The sequence below is a fragment of the Oryctolagus cuniculus genome, chromosome 20 (assembly GCF_964237555.1).
Source record: "Oryctolagus cuniculus chromosome 20, mOryCun1.1, whole genome shotgun sequence".
NCBI classification, from domain to species: Eukaryota; Metazoa; Chordata; class Mammalia; order Lagomorpha; family Leporidae; genus Oryctolagus; species Oryctolagus cuniculus.
Window position 1 is genome coordinate 4,533,865 of NC_091451.1, and position 20,596 is coordinate 4,554,460.

Consider the following 20,596-nt stretch of genomic DNA (forward strand, 5'->3'; position numbering starts at 1 on the left):
GGACTCAGAGGCCACGTGGTGATGTAAAAACATGGCTTTGGGAGTGTAATAAACCAGTGCTTGAGTCTGTTTATCCAACTACGGTGAGGGAGACCCTCTGAGACTGTTTCCGCAACTGTTAACCAGGGCTGAACAGTCTACAGGGAGGATGTGGTGGCTGAGCCAGTGTGAAGATGCAAGGTCCCTGGGGTCCGCAGCCCAGCCTGCTGGTATCTCCTCTTGTGTGATAAACTCCGCCCAGTTGCAGTGCCTTTTGCTCAGGCCCCCTCTACCCCTCAGGCTGGCTGCCAAGCCCTCCTCCACACACTGATGGAGGGCCCACTGGAGGAGAGGGGGGGCTTAATCCAAAAGTCACACTCGTGTGGTCATAGGCAACAGACTGATGAAATTAAGCATACACGGCTACTTTGTTGTTCTTTGAACTGACAGCTGCTGGTATGAAAATAAATTAAATTTCATGTAAATGACCTTTTTGGTTCTTTTAATGATCTAAGTTTTTCTGCATTGTTAAATTGTTTCCATTAGTGTTATCGAGGCAGAGAAACCTCTGGGACAGTAGAAACAAGAATTACAAGAAGGCTGCTCCAATGTGACCCCAGAATTTGGGGAAATGCCCTGCCCCAGCCTTGACTCCTCAGAGCCATGAAGGCCGTGGAGCTACCAGATTCAACCCTTGGCTCTGCTATCTATAGAGCTCAGGACCAGGATTTCAGACTGTCCTGGGTTCAAGTCCAGGCTTGGCACCCTTAACCACATCACCTTGGTCAGTCATTTCAGTATCTGTGCCTCATCTTCCTGATCCACACCAGGGAGGTGACAGCTGTGCCTCTTCCCGAGTGTCAGCTGCCTGCCCTCACATGCTCAGCAGAGCTCAGCTTGTTCTTTTTTTTTTTTTTTTTTTTTTTTTTTTTTTTTTGACAGGCAGAGTGGACAGTGAGAGAGAGACAGAGAGAGAAAGGTCTTCCTTTGCCGCTGGTTCACCCTCCAATGGCCGCCGCTGCAGCCGGCGCACCGCGCTGATCCTGGCAGGAGCCAGGAGCCAGGTGCTTTTCCTGGTCTCCCATGGGGTGCAGGGCCCAAGCACCTGGGCCATCCTCCACTGCACTCCCTGGCCATAGCAGAGAGCTGGCCTGGAAGAGGGGCAACCGGGACAGAATCCGGCGCCCCAACCGGGACTAGAACCCGGTGTGCCGGCGCCGCATCAGCTTGTTCTTATGAGCTCCATGACCTTGAACGAATGGAGCATCTTCATGGATTCCAGGCAGGGGTTCATGGGAAGACATCCTTGGCCCCAAACTCTCGAGACGCACTCCCCCTGCCTGTCCTCTCCCACCCACCACATCCCCTCCTCTCTTCCCCACACCTGTGCCTCTGGCCAGGTGCTGGGCATGGCTTTCTGCATTCATTGGAGAAGCAGGGGGATTGCCCAGGGTGTGGAGCAGGTATGGAGTTGACATCTGTTACCTGCCCAACCTTGTGGCCAGTCTCATTTCTGGAAACTCCTCCTCCTGCCCCAAGGCTACACCTGCTCTTCGGCAGCCTGCTCCTGACCACAGTGCTGCAGGCGACAGATGAGCACCTAGCCATGGAGGCCAAGCTGCCTTGGGATCTTTCTAACAAGGAGAAAGACACACACACACACACACACACATTGAGAGAGAGAGAGAGAATGACTTATGTCTTGCTATTGGAAGGAAGAGTCAGAAGAGAGCCAGTGAGGCTAGCAGGGATCAGGGATGGGAAGATAGCCTGGGGCCCATCAGTTCCCATTCCTACTCCTTCTCAAATCCCCACCTCATCATTGCTCCTTCGCCATCCAGTGAATTCAGTGCCATCTGTGGGTCTCTTTTTGCCCAGTAGCTCTAGACAGGTGGCTGTCATGGTGACCAGACTGCTCCCTCCTTGGTAGAGGAGAGAAGACAAAAGGACAGTAGAGCAGGCCAGGGGTTCTTGCAGGGCAGAGCTGCAGATTCAGATTAGTGGCTTCTCCAAAAAGCAAGAAATGATTCTAAAACGTTTCCTGGAAGATGTGGCCAGAATTGAGATAGGAGGGGCAGGCTGACTGAATACATGGAAAAAGGGAGAGGCCTCTGTGCAGGATGCATAGTGGAGGAGGGACAGCAAGGGGAGCCATCATGTGAGGGGCAGGAAAGTGGGGACAGTGGGAGGAAGGGACAGGTCCTATCATGATTTCTTAGGCAAAGCCTTGGCTTGCTGTGTGACATCAGTCCTGCCTAGAGCTCTTAGAGCTCTGGAAAAGACAGAGAGACATATAAGGCACCTTGACAAGACAGACAGACAGACAGCAGGACCTCCAGGTAAGACAGAGACACAGACAGGGCCTCAGACAACAGACAGACAGGGTCTCTGGGTAAGACTGAGATAGGACATTGGGCAAAAAGGCAGAACAGGGCCTTTGCACAAGACAAACAGGGCCTCTGAGCCAGATGGACATGGAGACAGAGTTCTTGGCAAGAAAGACAGGACAACTGGGCGAAAAAGAGACACAGAGAGACAGAAATTCTGGGAAAGCAAAGGCACAGAGACAGGGCCTCTGTGCAAGATAGACAGGGCCTCCTGACAACCCAGACAGGGCCTCCAGGCATGACAGATACACAGACAAAGTCTCTGGGCAATACAGACAGACATGGCATATAATTAAGACTGACATACAGACCAGTGACCCTCTGGGCAAGTGGACAGTTGGGGCCGTTGAAAGACACTCAGGGCCTCTGAGCAAGACAAAGAGAAAGACAAGGTCTCTGGCCTAGATGGAGAGACAGATAGACAGGGTCTGTTGGAGAGGCTCAAAGACAGACAGGCACTCTGCACAAGAGAGACAGGCAGAACCTCTGGACAGGAAAGATAGAGTCTCTGTGTTTGACAGTTACACAGGTGAACAGGGTCCTGGGAAGAGATGCAGATCCTCTGGGCAAGACAGACAGGAAGGACCACTGTACAAGACATGCACACATACAAATCAAGGCTTCTACCCCAGAATATCACACAGATACAGGGGCCGTGTGCAAGAACACAGACAAGGACTATGGGCAGGAGAGATAGACAAACAAAACAATAATCTCTGGGCAAGATGGAAACACAGGCAGACAGCGCCTCTGGGTAAGGCAAACACACAGACAGGGCCTGTGGACAGGACAGCCAGCCAGCCAGGGCCTCTGGGGAAGAGACAGAGATGGCTTTGGATCAAGACAGGCAGACCAGTCATCCTCTAGGCCAAATGGACAGGCAGACAGGACCACTGAAAGGCAGAAACTCATGGCCTCTGGGCAAGATGGAAAAACAGGGTCTCAGGGCAAGACAGAGAGAGACAGACAGACAGACAGACAGGGCCTCTGGGCAAGAAAGACAAATAAGGCCTCGACACAAGACAGATACATATATAGAAAAGGCCTCTGTGTAAGATGAGCACAGATACAGGGGCTCTGGGCAACACACACAGCCAGGGGCTCAGGTCAGGTCAGATAGAAGAAGGCCTGTAGGCAGGATGGACACACAGGAAGACAGAGTATCTGAGCAAGACAGACAGGGTCTCTGGGCATGACATATATACAGACAATGCCTTTGGACAAGACAGCAACAGGGTCTCAGGGCAAGTCAGGGGGACAGAAAGGGTCTTTGCCAAGACAGACATTCAGGTCCTCTAGGAAAGAGGGACAGACAGTCAGGTCCTCTGGGCAAGAGGGGCACACACAGCGACAGGGCCTGTGGACGAGACATACAAGGCCTTTGGACAAAACAGACAAAAAGATCCTGGGCATGACAAATACACAGACAGGGCCTCTGGGCAAGGCAGACAGGGACTCTGAGACATACAGACAGAGAGAGCACTGGATAAGATGGACAGGCGGACAGGGCCACTGAAAGACAGACAGATGCTCACGGGCTCTGCAAGACACAGAAAGACAGGGTCTCTGCACAACGTGGAGAGACAGACAAGGCCTCTGGATAAGACAAGCAGAACATCAGGGTCTCTAAGCAAGACAGACAGGGCCTCTGGCAAGACACACAGACTGGGTCTCTGAGAAAGATAGATGTATAGACAAGGCCTCTGGGCAAGATGGACAGATCTGAACACCAGGGACACACAGACCAACAGGGACTCTGCCTAAGATAAACAGACAGGGCCTCTGGACATACAGACAGATACATAGGGACTCTGCCCAAGACAGAACCTTTGGACAGGAAAGACAGCAAGACAGGTCTTCTGAGAATGACAGATAGATAGAGCCTCTGGGAAAGGTGGACAGACAGGGCTTCTGGGATAGACAGACAGAAAGTCAGGATCTCTGGACAAGACAGAGAGCAGACAGGCCCTTGACTAAGACACACAGACAGGGCTTCTGGGAAAGACAGACAGACTGGGCCTCTGGGCAAGACAGACGGACAGATAGGGACTCTACAGAAGACAGAGCCTCTAGGGAGAGACAGACAGGGCAACTGGGATGATAGATACACTGAGAGGGCCACTTGGAAAGATAAACAGAGCCACAGGGCAGATGGACAGACAGGGCCACAGAAAGACTGACCAATAGTGGCTATGGGCAAGACATGCAGACAGGTCGTTCCTCTGTACAAGATGGACACACTGCAGATCAAGGGCCCTGTGCCAGATGGACACACAGAAACAGGGGCTTCTAGCCAGACAGACGTACTAGAGCTCTGGGTAAGACACACAGGAAAAAGCCTTTGTGTGAGATGAACACAGAAGCAGATGTGGCCTCTGGGCAATACAGACAGACAGACAGACAGGGTCTTGGGCACAATAGAGTGATAGAAAAAATGTCCTCTGGCTAAGACACAGAGACAGACAGTGCCTCTGGGAAAGATAGTCACAGACAGACAGGGACTCTGGGCAAGACCAACGAGACTTTGGATAATCAGACAGACAAAGACTCTAGGCAGGACTTGCAGACAACAAGATAGGTACAGCCTGTGGGCATGACAGACACACAGACCAGGACTCTGGGAAGCACAGACAGGCAGGGAGGGACTACGGATAGGTTGGACAGACAGAGTCTCTGGGCAAGACAGAGCGACAGACAGGGACTCTTCACAAGACAGACAGAACCTCTGGAAAGGAGAGACAGACAGGCAGGTCTCTGGGAATGACATACACAGACAGACTGGAACTGTGGGCAAGACAGACAGACACAGCCTCTGTGCAAGATGGGCAGACAGAGCCACAGAAAGACAGTCAAGGGCTCTAGGCAAGACAGACCTACAGAAAGGTACTGTGCACAAGACAGACAGAAAGAGAGATAGGTACTCTGGGCAGGACAGATAAACAGACTGGATCTCTGGGAAACACAGACAAGTAGGAAATCAGATTAAAACAGGCAAGTGGTCCTCTGGTCAACGTGGACAGGTGGAGAGGCAGGGTCACTGAAAGACACTTAGGACCTCTAGGCAAGACAGACAGACAGGGCAACTGGACATTACAGATACACAGACAGACAGGGCCTCCGGGCTAGACTGACAGGGAGGCAGCCAGAGCCTCTGGGAAGTCAGACAGAGCCTTTAAGAAAGAGGGGCTGGCATTGTGGTGCAGCCGGGTAAAGCCCTGGCCTGAAGCACCAGCATCCCATATGGGCGCCAGACCGGCTGCTCCACTTCCGATCCAGCTCTCTGCTATGGCCTGGGACAGCAGTAGAAGATGTCTTAAGTCCTTGGGCCTCTGCACCCACGTGGGAGACCTGGAAGAAGCTCCTGGCTCCTGGCTTCGGATCGGCACAGTTCCAGCTGTTGTGGCCAACTGGGGAGTGAACCATCAGATGGAAGACCTTTCTCTCTGCCTCTCCTTTCTCTGTGTACTCTGACTTTCAAGGAAAATAATTTTTTTTAAAAAAAAAAAAGAAAGATGGACTGAAAGACAGACAGGTACTCTAAGTAAGACACACTCAGCTTCTGGCAAGACAAACACAGACAAGGTCTCTGGGCAAGAGAGACACACAGACATACTGATTCTCTGGGCAAGACAGACAGGGCCTCAGAGGGAGAGAAACTGAGAGTCAGGGCCTCTGGGTGAGACAGACACACAGACTGATCCTCTGGGGAAAAGGCAGACAGAGGACTCAGGGGAAGAGGGCCTCTGAGCAAGGCAGAAAGACAGGGCCTATGGCATAGACAGACTCTGGGAAAGACAGGAAGATAGGCCTATGAGAAAGGTGGACCAACGGAGTGTCTGTGCATGACTGAAAGACGGGTAGACAGGGCCTCTGGGAAGACAGACAGACAGGGCCTCTGGGAAGACAGGATCTTTAGAAAAGATGGACAGAAAGACATGTACTCTGGGCAAGACACACATTCTGAACAAGACAAATGGGGCCTGAGACAGACACACAGATGGATCCTCTGGACAAGACAGACAGACAGACAAGGTCTCTGGGTCTCTGCTCAAGACAGATTCGGTTCTGAGAAAGAGAGACAGGTGGAGTCTTGGGGCAAGAGAGACAGGCTGGACCTTTGAGAAGTACAAACAGGGCATCCATACAAGATGGACACACTGATAAAGGTTCTCTGTGCAAGACAAACAGTGCATCAGGGCAAGACAGACACCAAGGGCAGCTGGACAACACAGGGACACAGACAGGGCTGCTGTCTAAGACAGAAGACAGGGCCTTTGAGACACAGACACACAGGGACTCTGTGCAAGACAGTCAGAGCTCTGACAGGACAGACAGGCAGACAGGGCCTCTAGGCATGACAGATACACAGACAGGGCCTCTGGGTAAGGCAGAGTGAAACACACACAGGGCTTCTGAGCAAGACAGGCAGCACATGTGGGAAAGATAGACAGGACACAAGGCCTCAGGGAGAAATGGACAGACAGACATAAAGGGCCTATGGAAATGACAGACAGGAACTCCGGACAAGACAGACAAATGGACAAACAGGGCCTCTGGGCAAGAGAGACAGACAGGGATTCTGGGAAGCAGACAGATGGACAGGGCTATGGAAAGGTGGACAGAGGTACAGGGCCTCCTTGCAGATGGGTGGACAGGGCCACTTGACAAGACAATGACTAGACATGGCCTATCTGAGCTAGCTAGACAGAGGGGGTCTCTGGGCAAGACCGAGATACACACAGACAGGGACTCTGTGCAAGACAGATGGTGCTCTGGACAGGAGAGACAGACCGGGCCTCTGGGCAAGGCAGAAAGACATGACCTCTGAGCAAGACAGAAAGGCATACAGGACCTCTGGAAATGAGAGACAGTAAATGTGGACAAGACAAATACACAAAGACATCCTCAGGGCATGACTGACAGATGGGTGGACAGGGCCTTTCGGAACAGAGACAGGGCCTTTAGGCAGGACAGACAGAGAGGTTCTCTGGGAAAGACACTCAAGGAACAGTGTTCCAGGCACAAGGGATGGAGACTCAGGCAGCTAGCACATACTGTGCACACAAGGAAGACAGACTGAGAGCTGGCTTGGGCTACAGAGAGAGGATTTAAAACTGAGAGCACTCAAGGGCACCCATGGATCACAGTTGTGTGTGATGTTGGTAACAGAAACACCACCGTGGTTTCAGGCACAGGAATGGAGCAGGAAGACTGGGGTGACTGCAGGGATGGGAAGGTGGAGATTCTGGGAGCCAGAGAGGATCTGCAGGTATAAGATTTGGAAAAGACAGGAGGGAAAACAGGAGATACCAGAAGCATCGGTACTTAGAGGAATTTAGAGCCTTTAGTGAACACGTTAGAATAGAAGATTGATAACTATCTCAGATTCCTTCTCAAGAAGTTAAAAGGAAATAAAACCTAGAAGACTCCAAATAAAGGAAAGAAAATGGGTAGCAGCAGATAGCAAAGAAATGCCTGTAACAACACACTACAGAAACAATTATAAAGGAGTCTAAAAATAGTAGCAGCATTAATAAACCAGCAAGGAGAGTGATTAAGGAAATGAAAGGGAAAACTGATAAAGGAGCATTTTGAATCAAAACATTCATTTTTAAGAGTTTATTATAGACTGTAACAAAATGCCAAGAGGATCTTATGAAATAGGAATAAACATTTCACTACAGAGACAAAATCCACTATATTAGAAAACCATTTATTGAAACACAAATATAACATTAAAATAGGAAAACTACTATGTAAACTAAAAAAGGTCAATCAATTCTTGAAAAATCCAACCAACCAATCAATAAACAGGGAGTTCCATATGCAAAATTTCAGGGGCAGATTTATGGTGCATTCTAAACATTTAAGAGAGAAAAAACCAAATTTCGCATACTCACTAACAGTGCAAATAAACTGGGGAAATAAATGGGAGAACATTTTTAAAATTTCTTTTGTGAAGCCAGATTATATCAATTTTGCATCTGAACCAGGACATGAAATTAAAGATCACCTTTTTCATAACCAAAATTAAAATGTAAGAAAAATATTATTATAGGAATCAAACTATATGGAAACATAATGTATTAATAACAAGTGAGATTAAATAAAATGTAAAGATGGCAACCTTTCCCAAAGAAACCATTTAAATCGTTCATGTAGGTGAAGAAAATCCATGCGATTACTTAGATTAAATGTTTAAAAGTATTTAATAAATTCCAGCATCTAGCTGTAAAAAAACAACTAACAGAAGAGTAAAATAAAGTAATATCCTTATCTGATCAAGATAGTCTAAAATGAACCTACAACAAAGAGTACAAGCTATACAGAACCAATGAAAGCTTTTCCCTGGGAGTGGGCTCAGCCAACATTGCCTCTTCTCACTGTCTGTATCCAACATGGCGCTGGAGGTGTGGTCATGGAAACACACTGGAAGCACAAGGTTCAAGGATCTACTTTTTTTTTTTTTTTTTTTTTTTTTTTTTTTGACAGGCAGAGTGGACAGTGAGAGAGAGAGAGACAGAGAGAAGAAAGGTCCTCCTTTGCGGTTGGTTCACCCTCCAATGGCCGCCACAGCCGGCGCACCGCGCTGATCCGATGGCAGGAGCAGGTACTTCTCCTGGTCTCCCATGGGGTGCAGAGCCCAAAGACTTGGTCCATCCTCCAATGCACTTCCCTGGCCACAGCAGAGAGCTGGCCTGGAAGAGGGGCAACAGGGACAGAATCCGGAGCCCCGACCGGGACTAGAACCTGGTGTGCCGGCACCGCAAGGCAGAGGATTAGCCTAGTGAGCCTCGGCGCCGGCCTCAAGGATCTGTTTTTAAACCACAATATGCATAAGTCACACTATGTATGCACAGATAGCTCAACATAATCCAGGCCCAGATACAACATTTACAAAATTACTGGGTGCAAGATTCAAATTACTGGATAAATAAAATTCAGAGTTACTATGTAACACCAAAAACCACACCAAATCCAGAAAATGTTATTAAGGCAGACTAGGAAGCAAATAGATAACAGAAAAAACGAGCCAGTAGAGGACTAGTCTATGCAGTACCTGTAAACATACATCAATTAAAGGAGTATTTAAAAGCATACAAACGGTGTAACAGAAAAGTGAGTTGAGGACATGAAGAAAATAATCAGCAGATGGAGTCCAGAGGCAGAGCCGTGGATTGTACTCACCTGCAGCGGGCCACTGGAGCTTGAAACCGCAGCTTGCTCGCAGGCACTGGACAGGTGAGGCAGGAGGGCCTCCTGGAGGTGAGCCCACAGGAGGGCGCCTGCCTGCAGCTTCAGGGAGGCGCTGGGCTTCAGACCTGAACTCAAACCTCCATCCCCACGGGCCCCACCGACGCAGAGGATTCTGATTGGTTGCGTCTCCTGTTACGTCATGCTGACTCAGCGGCTGTGCCAACTGTGCCCTCAGCAGGCACCCTCCTAGCAACACCAGGAAATCTCGCGGGATTGCAGAAGTGTTCTGCTGACCGGCGGAGACGGGCGGTGAGCGGCTCAGATGTGCTCTCCGCGGTCTGTCTTCGCTTCAGGACCCGGCAAGGAGGGTGTCGGGACACGTTGGGAGCTGGGGGATGGTGAGTGTGGGCTGGGCGTCAGTGGGGACACGTGTGTCCCTGGCGGAATCCGCAGAACAGGACAGCAGTCAGCCCCAGGCCTCCCCGTGGTCAGCTCTAGACTTGCAGACCCGAGCGCCCTGCTGGGACGGCTCCTCCCTGGACCCTCCCCAGTCCAGTGTAGGGGCTGGGCAGCACCCAGGACCCCGGGCATCCCGACCCGTCCCGTCCCCGCAAGCAGCGACTCCAGCGTAGTCCGGGCCCTGCAGCCCGCGTCTCCCCCGTTGTGCGGTGAGTCTGAGAGCAATAAGAGAACCGGGACTGCACGTGCGGGGTTCCTGCCCGGAGAAGCTGTGGTCTGTGTGCCCCCACCATCTCCCTAGCGGTTCCCTGAGTCCCCGCAGTTTTCTGGCTGGGGTCCTTGTAGCATGGCTCTTCCTACGGACTGAGTCCGTTTCCTGTGCCTGATAACACAGTGCCGCAGACTGGGTAATCTGGAAAGAAAGCAGTTTTATTTCAGCTCCAAAGTGGAGAGGCAGTGAGTTCTCGCTGGCTGAGCCCTGAGGCTGTGCAGCACCGCACACGGCCTCAGGAGGAGCATGCAGGAGACTCCAAGCCCTGGAGAGAACACAGGCATGGGTGTCCTCAGCCATTCTTGAGGGAGAGACATAATGACCGTACAGGACCCGCTTTTCATTCTGAAAATGGGGATTACATTTTCACAAGCGATTCAGATGGGATGAAGAAGGCGTCTTCCCTGAGCTGGTCTCCTTTCATCTTTTGTAGAATCTGGCTGCCCTGTGATTCCTCTTAGCCCAGCAATGTAGGAATGCTCCATGCTTGTGAATAAGTGTCTCATTTTCTTGGATTAATCATGAGTAGATAGGATGATAATGTCTGGAAAAGGAAAGATCATTCTTGACATCTGGGTTTTCTATTAGATAGGAATAGAGGCACCCATGGACTGACTGCCCAGGCAAATGGAGGAGCCTCGGTCAGTTCCAATGTCTTCCTGATCTCACTCCTGCTTCCAGGGGGGACCAATTCCTGTTTTTGGTTTTGTTCTTGTGGTGCACTTTGCACTTTACCACTTCTACTAAAGGGAAATGTTGCTTGGCTTTTCTTCTTTTTCAATTTTAAAACATTTGGTGTGAACTATTGATAATGTGCTGGAAAGACTTTCTTTCCTTGTTTGCACACTTGCTGCTGTCTGAGGCTGAGCTTTGGCCAGTTCACTCGTGCATCCCACTGCTTAGGAGACTTGGCTTCTTTCAAGCTTACTCTTTGAAGATGTGGACAATGTCATTCTTGTTCATGATAATGCATAGTAATTATGATACATAATGGAAAAAATTGGCATGTAGGTTTTGGATACATTTAAATTTAGCAGGAAGTGTTCACATATATGAATTAACTGACATTTTATGCAGCTATATTCTTGTGATTTTTCCAATACTTGGAGTATTCTAATTTATTTATCTTTTTCATCTAATATTAAGTAGCATCTCTGCATGATTATATATTGGTAAATACTCATTACCACTAGTTCTGTATTTATACTGTGCTATTTATGCTAATTGTCAGTAGTGTGTTGGTACTGTTCACTGCAACTCTAAGTTTTTGCCTCATGTAATTTGATGTTCCGTACAGGTGCATACATACTAAGGATTTTTATGTCTTTCAGATAACTACCTCCTTTATCATTATGTAATCTCAGTACCTTTCTCATTTTCTCTGATCTAAGGTATGATTAGTCTAAAATGAGTGTGGCTGATCTGTTTCATTGAATTGGTGTTTCAGGGTCTTTCTACATGCCTTTACATTTAAACTCTTTGCTTCTTTTTATCTTTCATGAAACTTAGCTGTATATCTCAAATTAGCAAAAGTGAATATATTTTTCAGTTAAAAATGTTATTTGGAAACTCATAGAATGTGCAAGTCAATTTGCTAAATCAAGCTAATTTCTGTGTGTAAGCTTATTTTTATCACAAGAATATTTACTGTTTTATCTCTCAGTGACTTTTGCATAGTAGAGTAGTTTCACTAAATAGTGTCACCAAGTTGTACAAGAGTCACTTTAATTCATTCTTCTTATGTCCTCAAATGCATCTCCTCCATATGCCTTTATGTGTAAAATGTGGTTTTGGAGGCAACGGTATGTTAGGTCTTGCTTTTCATTTTCTGTGTCAGTCTGTCTTTTAATTGCTTATCTTTGTCTTATAGTGCTGATGTTACTTTATATGTTTTGATTACTGATATCAGTAAATGTGTTGCAAATACCTTCTAGTTTTAGACTTTCATCTTCATTCTCTTTATAGTAACTTAGGAAGAATATGCAAACTTAATATTATTTTTGTATTTCTCCATTTTTCTCAAATTATGCTCAAATTATGCTTTAAGTATTTTCTTGAGGTGAAGATATTTTCCTTTAATAGTATGAACGTTTTACTGTTCAAATATTAATTTTGTAATCTACCTGTAACTGTTTATTTGTATGGAGTGTAGAGGGGAATTTTTAGGAGGGAAAGTCAAAAGGAATATAACAGATGGTAGGTTTTAAAAGGATTAGTAGAACGATGCCAACTGTCTAAGCCAGGAAAGGGTGTCTCAGGAAGGGGAGCAGCAGAAGTGGTGGTACCCCATTTTTGAGTGAAAAATATATATACTGTCCAGATCACAGATGTTTATTTTTGATATCTTGGACTCATTGATTAGAGAGACTGTCTAGGCAGGGTCAGAATAAGATGTTGAGATGAACAACACAAGTGAATACAGACAGAAGGAGGAGTATTGGAACAGGATCCACATTCAGCTCAGGGTGAAGGTAGATTAGGCGGCAGCACCGGGGAACAAGAGCAGGAGAGGCAGTCAATTCAGTTCTAGAAGACTCCACCCTACCCAGTTGAGACTGTTGAGGTCTAGATATGATGCTGTCTGTTCACACGTGTTTAAAATTCTCCCCAGCATCTGGCACATAAAGGCTGAGATGGATGTAAATTTTCCATATACAAAATTCTTTGTACACTTTATTATGATTACTTCATTTCTATTAGTAATGTTTTATCGCAACTCAAATAATCAGTATGTAAGGATAAATGATAAACAAAATAAAAAATGTTGAATCCAGTGATTTTTTAGCTAATGACACCAAGTGTTGTGCTTTAGAACATAGATTGTCAGTATGAATTGAAGCACGGATAATTGAGACACAACCTGTCCATTTCCTCACACATTGCTTGTAGTTGATTTCACAGTACAACAGTGGGCCTGCATGGTTGCAAAAGAGATGGTGTGCACTGCCATGCCTGAAATATTTTCTATCAGTCCTTCCATAGAAAGTTTCCCAGCTTGTGATTTAAAATATAGGGCAAATGGAACAAGCTGTGTTCTGATTAACTAACATGAAAATAACCACCATAAATTAACCCTATCTTATGTGCCTAGCTCATCATAAGAGGTACTATCAGTCTCATGGTACTGAAAAGGAAGGCATGCCTCAGAAAAGTTAATATTCTGAATATAATATAACAAGTTACCTGTTTCTACCAACTAATTTCTGTTCATTTTTTTACTTAGCTACAGTTTATATTTCTGTAATCTCAAAAATGTGATATGAATTCATTTCTAAAGAGAAAATATTGCATGTAAAGCTTTATTATATCACACGTTTTAGACAAGAAGCATAACATGATGAAAGTCATGTTGCACACCAGAAAGCAGCTGTGGGACCAGACCATCATTGTGGAACAGTGTGCTAAGCCACTGCTTGCTGTGCTGACATCCTATATCAGAGTGCCAGTTCAAGTCCCGTTGTTCTGTTTCTGATCTATCTGCCTACTAATGTACCTGGAAAGGCAGCAGGGGATGGCCCAAGTGCTTAGGACCCTAACTCCAATGTGGGATGCAGGATAGAGATCTTGACTCCTAATTTTAGCCTGGCTCAGCCCTGGGTGTTGTGATCATTTGGGGAGCAAATCAGTGGATTCTGTCATTCTGCCTTTCAAATACATAAATCTTTTTTTAAAAAAAATCTCAGTGAAATAGAGGTAACAATATAAATGAATTGAAAAGAAATGTTTGGCCGGCGCCGCAGCTCACTAGGCTAATCCTCCGCCTAGCGGCGCCGGCACACGGGGTTCTAGTCCCGGTTGGGGCGCCGGATTCTATCCCGGTTGCCCCTCTTCCAGGCCAGCTCTCTGCTGTGGCCCGGGAGTGCAGTGGAGGATGGCCCAGGTGCTTGGGCCCTGCACCCCATGGGAGACCAGGAGAAGCACCTGGCTCCTGGCTCCTGCCATCGGATCAGCGCGGTGCGCCGGCCGCAGCGCGCCGGCCACGGCGGCCATTGGAGAGTGAACCAACGGCAAAAGGAAGACCTTTCTCTCTGTCTCTCTCTCTCACTGTCCACTCTGCCTGTCAAAAAAAAAAAAAAAAGAAAAAAAAGAAAAGAGATGTTTAAGATTTAAATGTGAAGTAGAGCAACGTAACTAAGCTAGAAATCAGACATTTTATTCTTTCATAATGAACCATGATTACAAGCTACTGTTTGCAACATATAAGGTTCTATTGAAATCAATCATGTTTTTGTTACCTCTGCCATCCATGGCGGCCTTTTCCCACCACAGTGTGTCATGCAGAGGTACAATAAGTCTTGTTCCCTTTATTCTGTGATTCTGTGATTTTTTTTATCACTAAATATTGAGCACTAGACACTACTGAGATAAGAGCTATAGCACTTGCAATTAGTAATAAGTGGGTTTGAAGAGGATAACTGCCTCTATAGCATAATTTAAAGTAACATCTATAATTTGTGGCAATTTCTTCCAATTGTAACTAATTATAGGAGAATCTAGTATGTAGCAAGATGCCAAAATTTCCAAATGTGAAAACTCTGGATAGAGTATAGTTCAATAATAAAATTGTTATTATTTTTACATGTTTTACTCAAAATTCAATTGAACAGTTGATTGTGTTTTCTTTTGCCAAAAGTAAACACTTAACACTTTTAAAATGTTTTGTTAATATAAAGAGAACAGGTTTCATATATTTCATAGGAACAATTCTAAGAAGGTAACCATACTTCCTTCCCTCCCCCTTTTCTCTCCAATTCCCTTCCTTCCTTCCTTTTTAAAAATTTTATAATGATATTATTTCAATCCACTGTAATCATAGCTTTAATGCTTCACTACCCATAATATTCAACAAATAAAAAGTATAAAGACCACAATTCCACCAGTGTATAAACAAGGGCTAAAAACAACAATGAAATCACAAGATGTTCATTTCATTTTTACATATTTTTTTGTATTCTGTATTAACTACCACATATCAGAGAAAACATATTTGTCATTTGGGAACTGGCTTATTTCGCTAAGCATATTGATTTATAGTTGTGTCACTTAGTTGCAAAAGACAGGATTTCATGCTTTTCTTTTTTATGGCTTAATAATACCCAATAGTGTATAAGTACCACATTTTCTTTATCCAGTCATCAGTTAATAGATATCTGGGTTGATCATAGCTTAGCTATTGTGAATTGAGCTGTAATAAACATGGGGGTATTGATAACATTTTCATATGCTGGTTCAATTTTATTTGGGTAAATTACCAGGAGTAGGATGGCTAGGTTATATGGTAGCTCTATTTTTAGATCTCTGAGGAATCTTCAGATGGTCTCCTATTATGCTTGTACTAGTATTCATACCCACCAATAATGTGTTAGAGTTAATTTCCCTCCACATTCTCACCAACATTATTATTTTTTTTTAAATTCTCTAGTAGTTGCAACTGGGGTGAGGTGAAACCTCACTGTTGTTTTTATTTGCATTTCCTCAGGGCAAATGATCCTGAGCATTTTTCTTGTGTCTGTTGGCAATTTTTATTTCATGTTTTGAAAAATGCCTGTTCATGTCTTTTGCCCATATCTTTACTGGGTTGTTTTGTTGCTGTTGACTTTCTTGAGCCCTTTATAGGTACTGGATGTTAATACTTTTACGGTTGCATAGTTTGCAAATATTTTATCCTATTCTGTCAGTTGCCTCTTCACATTTCTGTGTGTTTCCTCTGTAATGCAGAAGCTTCTTAGGTTGATGTCATCCCATCTGCCAGTTTGGGCTTTCTTTGCCTGTACTTCTGGAACCTTTTCCAAGAAGTCTTGGTTTATGCCAATGTCTTGCAGAGTTTCTCTGATATTTTCCTCTAGTAGGTGAGTGGTATCAGGTAATAGATGTAGATCTTTTATCTATTGTGGTTGATTTTTGTGTAAGGTGTAAAATAATGGTCTTGTTTCATATTTCTGCATGTGTAGATCCATTTTTTTCCAACACCATTTCTTGAGGAGAATGTCCTTGTTCCAGGAGTTAATTTTAGCTCATTTGGATTAATTTCTGGAGTTTCTATTTTGTTCCATTGGTCTACAGGTCTCTTTTTGTGCCAGTACCAAGCTGTTTTTTTTAATTAGGTAGTGTTATAGACAGTGAGAGAGAGAGACAGAGAGAAAGGTCTTCCTTCCATTGGTTCACTCCTCAAATGGCTGCTACAGCTGGCGCTGTGCAGATCCAAAGTCAGGAGCCAGGTGCTTTTTCCTGGTCTCCCATGCGGGTGCAGGGGCTGAAGCATTTGGGCCATCCTCCACTGCCCTCCCTGGCCACAACAGAGAGCTGGACTGTAAGAGGAGCAACCGGGACTAGAATTCGTTGCCCATGTGGGATACTGGCACTGCAGGCGGAGGATTAACCAAGTGAGCCATGGCGCCGGCCCCAGTACCAAGCTGTTTTAACTATAAATACCCTGTAATACGTCTTGAAATCTGGAATTATGATGCCTCTAGGTTTGGTTTTGTTAAGATTGCATTAGCTATTTGGGGTTTCTTGTGTTTCCATATGAATTTTAACTTTTTTTCTTCATCTGAGAAGAATGTCATTGGTATTTTTTATTGGGATCATATTGAATGTATCAATTGTTTTGAATATTATGGGCATTTTGATAATATTAATTCTTCCAATCAATGAAAATGGAAGATTTTTCCATTTTTGTGTCTTCTTTCATTTCCTTTAAAATGTTTTCTATTTGCCATTGAAGAGATGCTTCACATCATTTGTTAAATTTATTTCATGGTATTTAAATTTCTATAGATATTGTGAATGGTCTGATCCTATAAATTTGTTCTCACCCATGGCCTTGTTTATGTATACAAGCAAATTTGGTATATAAGGGAACATTTGTTAACACAGTCAGGACAATATATGACAGACCCACAGCCAACATCTCATTGAAGCAGAGAAATTGAGAGTATTTCCACTAAGATCCATAAACAGACAAGTATGCCCACTTTACCATTGCTATTCAATATCGTTATGGAAATTTTCACCAGAACCATTTTTCAAGAAAAAGAAATCAAAGGGATACAAATTGGAAAGGAGGAAGTCAAATTGTCCCTGTTTGCAGATGATACGATTCTATCTATAGGTGGGCAAAAAGACTCAAGTAAGAGACTATTCAAAGTTGTAAGAGTTTAGTAAAGTTGCAGGATACCTAAAACTGTAAGCCTGAGTTCCAGCCACTGAGTTAACCTTTTTGTTAACAGGGAACCTATTTCATAGACATTGACACAAATAGACTACAGATGAACCATCATAAGCATAGAAATAGTTTCACTTGAGTTTTTATTGCTGTGAAACAGACTATCCCCATAGCCATTCATGCATTAAAAATATGTAGAAACATAATAACAATATCCAGTACATGACATAGGATAGGCAAATTGGGTCATCAGTGTTTTATCTCCGAATGGGAGAATTAATAGTTAGAAGGACAGGTTCCTTGTTTTAGATACGGACTCCAAGAAGGCCTATTTTCATTTCTATTTTAATGGACACTCACCTATACATCGACAAAAACAGGATTTTATATTTTATTTCTTTTATACACTTATCTCTCAGGTGTATTAAAGTAGAGGTTATTTTTTTTTTTCTGTTGGAGAACTTTGAAAACAAAAGCTCAGAAATAATGTCACACTTTTGTTTTTGCCAGTGATTTTTCTCAGTTAGTTGTCAGAAATTATCCCAGGCTTTGATTTTATGTACAACTCTAAAGTCTTCAGACATCAGAATACAAATAAAACCAGACAGAAAATTAAATCTACTTTTGTGGAAGCTACAACATCGACCACACAACTTTGCATTTTATTCCTATTCCCCTTCTCAATGACTTCTTGGCTTTATGTATCTACCCTAAACTGTCTACTCAGTCAGTAGGGTGCACTCTCATTCTTCTTACCTTGTTGTTTTTCCCATTTCGTTTGATAATGTGGAGCTCAATTTTTCCTTGCAGCATTAGCTGTTTCCCTACCCCAAAGCAGCAGGCAGGACTGATCAAGAAAAATTCTCCCAGTGTGTAGAGATAGGTCATGATCCAGTCTCCTTTTCTGTATGAGTACCATGGGAAGAAATTGATTGGAACCCACTTCCTTCTATAAAATCCTTTCTTCTGCTTTAGTATGTGCCATTTCCAAGGTCTGGCTTTTGAGGTGTACCTTAATTCTCTCAGTTCTTCACTATTCTTCCCATATATCCAGCTTTTTTCTTAAATTTATCAGAGAGTAGGTTTCATCTGAGTTGAGTTAAAGAAATATAAATAGCCCAGTCATCTGTCACTGATAGTTGCAGCAGAAATCTGACTATAATAACAATTACTTTGGCTTTCTCACAATAATTAAGATGGAAAATGGCCTATATATGCAAAACTCAAGGAAATTATTTTCTAAATCAAGACATTATTTCATTATTTATAATTACCACCCTGTGGAGAACTAAATGAGATAATTCATTTCAGTTTGAAGGAATGTAGCCTATTTCTAGAAGTATAATATTGGAATTTAAATACACATTTAGTCTCTTAGTGTATTTTTTGATGTTAAAAGTTAAAATTTTACCCACCCTAAATTGACATCTGGTGAACTTCAGATTGAGTCCTGACTGTATTTCAATGAGTAGAAAATAATATCTACATTTGGAAAAGCTGAAAGTCTATGAAAAGAAAAGGAAAATTTTAAGTATGTTGTGGCTATATGATAAATTCACCAGAGGATTAAAGCAAAGTAATTTTCACTTCCTCTAAAGTTGCTTAAAATTTTAACAAAAATTATTTTTACTTTATATTCTTATTTATTCACCAAATGTTTATCAAGTTTCACAATGATCTAGGCATTATCTAGATGATGAACTTTCTACCCTTCTCAATGTTACATTCTGGTTATAAATTGAAAATATTGGCATCATGTAATAAGAAAAATGGTAATATGTTTGACAATGATAATTCCTAAGGGGAATGAAGTGAGATCAGAGATGCATGTCTGAGCATGAATAAGGAAGGGGCAGATGGAAGATCTGCATGATGGGAGGGAGAGAGTAATAAGAGATATTGGACACAAAAATGAAAAGCATGAATTTTATCGCTACCTGTTTCTTTAAAATCTGTTCCTAGTGCTATGTAACTAGTCATTTAGAAGAGTAATGAGGGGATCATTTTTGATAGTGAGTTGCAATTATCTGTCTGTAGATATAGATAATTTGATGCAGTTGTAGAAAAAATGGTCAGTGTTGGAACTTGGTAAGAAGAGCATTTAAGTTGGGTAGGACTAAGAGTAGTAGCCTGAATGAGAGGCCCAGATCACAAAGGGCCTTGGAAGACTTGTCAGAATACCACTGTGTATTCTGAATGAGGTGAGAAGTGGTAAAAAGAATTCTTACAGAAACAGACAACAGTCAAGAAGTAAACATTTTGAAGAGAGATGTACTTATATCTTTGATTACATTGATGTTTTCATAGGAAATGCCCATGGTAATACCCATGAAGTTGTGCACATTAAGGGTGTGCATGTTTTTATGAATTATATCCCAAAAAAGCTTTGAAAAACTTTGTCAGGGAAGTGGTATGATTCAATTAATATCTTCAAAAGATCTTTCAGGAATTCGACAGAACTAGGTAAAGACATAGAATGATAAGTTAGGAACTGCTCCATTTAAGACTTCTTTGTTCACACAAGTTGAAAATTTAATTTTGAGGAAAATGTCTGGAAACAGGAGTCTTTTAAGCAATATCTGATCTTAATTCACTATAAATGTAATTGAAGAAACCTTCTTTAACCATGGGGTTTAGAAGTTCACAGCCATCCCCAATTATTATCTGTCAAGGTGGACACTTTGCTCATCCACATAGCATTTATCTCCATCTGTATTCATCTGTTTTGCTCTTCATCTACCTCCCCTTACCATAATGCAGTTTTCATAAGTGTTGGAACTGGCTTATCATGTTCACTTTCATAATGGAATTTATTTTTAAGGCAGAAAAATATTTCTGGAAAAATCGCCTGTAAAATGCAGAATATTCCCATATATCACCCCCACCCCCGCACCCTATTATTAACATCTTGCTTTGGTACAGTACACTTGTTACAAGTGTTAAGTCAATGTTAGATCATTTTTGGCAACTAAGTGCATAGTTTTCAAGAAGGTAGTTACTCTTGGTGTTTTATGTTTTGTGAAGCTTCAAAAATGTATATCATATGTTCCTCTTACACGTATAATAGTTTAATATAGAATGGTTATACTACACTTTGTTCAACCTCTTCATCTCATTTCCTATCTGAAATCCTACAGC

General features: G+C 43.6%; 1 protein-coding gene and 1 long non-coding RNA gene across 2 annotated transcripts in view; one reads left to right on the forward strand and one right to left on the reverse strand.

Moving 5' to 3' along the window:
* LOC127489508 (uncharacterized) overlaps positions 1 to 20,596 on the reverse strand; it is a 708,234-nt gene that overhangs the window by 46,954 nt on the left and 640,684 nt on the right. The gene's annotated exons all lie outside the window — the stretch shown is intronic.
* Positions 9,869 to 20,596, forward strand: part of LOC127487055 (uncharacterized) — a 66,051-nt gene continuing 55,323 nt past the window's right edge. The window contains exon 1 of the long non-coding RNA XR_011385063.1: positions 9,869 to 9,961. This is a non-coding gene — a long non-coding RNA (uncharacterized lncRNA). The remainder of the gene's footprint in view (positions 9,962 to 20,596) is intronic.